At 41.2% G+C, this 2,876-nt stretch overlaps 1 non-coding gene across 1 annotated transcript; it reads right to left on the bottom strand.

Moving 5' to 3' along the window:
- Positions 1-632: 632 nt before the first annotated feature.
- On the bottom strand, positions 633-726 carry trnai-uau (transfer RNA isoleucine (anticodon UAU)). The gene is made up of 2 exons: positions 689-726; positions 633-668 (listed from the first exon to the last, which is right to left on the bottom strand). It is a non-coding gene; the product is annotated as a tRNA-Ile (tRNA).
- Between the last annotated feature and the right edge of the window lie 2,150 nt (positions 727-2,876).

The raw sequence follows: 2,876 nt of genomic DNA on the forward strand, positions 1-2,876 counted from the left end.
TATTCATATTTAACAGCAACAATATCCGTGCCGTGCGCAACTATGCTGTGGTCAGAGACAAACACCCTTAGCTTCCGAAACTCCCGTGGCTTTTCTGTGGCTCTCTTTCCTTTCTTCCCTTCCTCCTGCAAGCTGCCAGTTTTTAAACCTTGTTTTAAATGTTGGTCTGGCCGAGGGCATTCCACATTCTCAGAACCATCTCTACCGTTTCATTGCTTGATTTCTTTGTTTATTAATTATGAAACTCCTTGAGCTACAATGGTAGCGCTTGCGACAATATATTAAAAGGCGGCTATTGGAAACCGTCGTGATCATAGTTTCGTTTTGTACAGAATTGAACCTCTATCACTCAAGAGGGAATGTTATATTTACGATAAACTATATCTTCTTATAAATGTTGGTTCATTCGCTCCCTAGTGACAGATGAATAATTGTTTGATCACCTCATTTATTTAATGTGGGCAAAAGGCACGGCTATTCATTCAGATATAATCCACAGATTCACATTGAGATAACTGCAACGAGAGAGACAGAAAGCACCGTGGTACATGGCGGAATAGACAAGAGAAATGGATAAAGAGAAAACGGCCTCAGACTCGAAAGGTACAAACATCACATGCAAAAGCCTCGGCTGCTCCAGGTGAGGCTCGAACTCACAACCTCGGCATTTCCCAAGCCTGTACTGTCATATAAGTACCGCGCGCTAACCGATTGCGCCACTAGAGCTGCATGTTTTGTGGTCTTTGTGCTCCCATCATACAGCTGCCTGTCCTACCTGTCTCACAAGGAAGAAGACAAAGAATCATCGAATCATTCAACACAGAAGGAAGCTTTTCAACCCATCGTGTCTATGCCGGCTCTCTGCAAGAAGCCTTCAGTTATTGAGACTCCATAGATTCTCGCCGTAGACGTGTTTTATTTTTTTTGTAATATATTGTTATTTGTAATGAATTTCGGTGTCCATGCGGGAAATTTATAATATATATTTGTGCATCTAGCTGTGAGTTGCAAATTAAATTGTGTGGAACATTGATAATCAAATTATTTGTGTTCATATATGTGTTATTATGAATTTATCTCTAAGTATCTCGGTGCTATAATTGTATTTACGTTTATTTGCGAGGTGTTTACAAGATGCAAAGATGTACACAGAAAATACATTTATAACAAACACACATGCTCCACAATACTATTATGAATAACTATGTTGCATTCAAATACATAAACACTAAAACAGATATACGAAATATATTTATAACCCACAGAACAAATTGCAACTTAACACAGAAACACCAAAATATATTTAGAGCTATCACTGATCGAAGAACATTTTACTCTCTGCGGTCCTCAGCAAAGTCTGCTGTGCCTTTGTTTCCTGTGCTTGTGCTCGGTGTAAGGGAAGGTTTTGCCGAGCCGTGGTATATCGTTTCCCAAGGTAGGGCCGAAATGCGCTGTCTGAGGCCACGTTCACTGCTATAGTTTATTTTAATAATCGTTTGGAATGGTGTATAATGCATAATTACAACAGCTACAGATGTTTCATCCTGGTACACAAATCAACTGCCAAATTAGTTCAACCCCACACCCGCCCCAGTTGTTAAACTTCCCGCGTGGACATTGGTCCTAACTCGATTGATGTACAACTCGACCTACTGCAACAGGTCTCTCCTGCGCCAGAACTGGTCCAAATGCCCCGGATTCTGTAGCCCAACCTCGTGCACCTTTTATCCAGACATACGTTGCTTTTTTCAACCTCAATAGCGCGAGGCACTGGGAATAATCCATAGAATACCTTTGTGGTCCTGCTCATTAATTTCCTCAATTGCACCTGAAACTCTGACTGAAGAAACTCATCCCCTTCTTTCCTTATGTCAGTGGTTAGCACATAGATCACGACTTAAGCAGCTCCCATTCGCCCCTCAAAATGTTCTGCACCCATTCAGTGAGGTTCTTTATCTGGCAGAAGGGAGGATACACACCACGCATGACTCACATTTGCCGTTGCAGAATGGTACTGACTTTCGAATCCCAATGACCTCAACTTATGTTACTTTATAGTTTCAAAAGCAATGCACTGCGAATCCTGTAAATCTGAAATGAAATCAGAAAATGTTGGATATACTCAGCCAGTCAGGCAGCATCTCTGGAAAGATTTCTGATGACGGGGTTGTCATTAAATGTCATTGATATGGAGCGTCAACAATGCAATCCAGATACGGTCCGATATTGTAATCCTAAGCGCCAGTTTGTGGGTATTGAAACCAATCCGGATACCACGCATTAATCTGGCAGCTAAATTGTTGTTGTTGTTCTGGTAAAGTCGCAACAGCAGAGGACTGCAATGAAATATCCAACTCTTTAAGATAAATAATTTTTTTTACAATTAATAAAACGAGCCAGTCCCAAATGACATTCAATCATTAAAATGGTTCACTTCCGCCGTTTAATTTCCGCCATGTCTGCCGGGAAAAAACACAGGTTTTGGCTGATTTTTTTATTGCGGTTCATTGCTGTTGCGACTAGTTTACTTTGAACATTCTCCCTTTAACCATTCTCACAGAGGCCGCCTAACTGGTTCACGAGTTCTTGACATCAACGTTTACTCACCCCTGTGACCGCCACCTAGTGGTTAGGATGCAGCGCTCTCTCCTCGTCGGTACAGGTTCGATGCCCATTCCGGGATTTATTATATTAAAATGAAGCTTATTCAATTAATTTCATAACATTCTGTGAAAGATTAATAATTATTGCAATCGCCATTGATAACTTGTCACGTTTGATTCAGACTAAGGGAAATACATAGCAACAGAGAGCCTGCCAAACTTCCAACAATTGCGGTCTCTAAGGGCACGTATGATGTCAGCAGACACCCGTCG

This window comes from Pristiophorus japonicus, unplaced genomic scaffold (assembly GCF_044704955.1).
Source record: "Pristiophorus japonicus isolate sPriJap1 unplaced genomic scaffold, sPriJap1.hap1 HAP1_SCAFFOLD_35, whole genome shotgun sequence".
Classification (NCBI taxonomy): Eukaryota; Metazoa; Chordata; class Chondrichthyes; family Pristiophoridae; genus Pristiophorus; species Pristiophorus japonicus.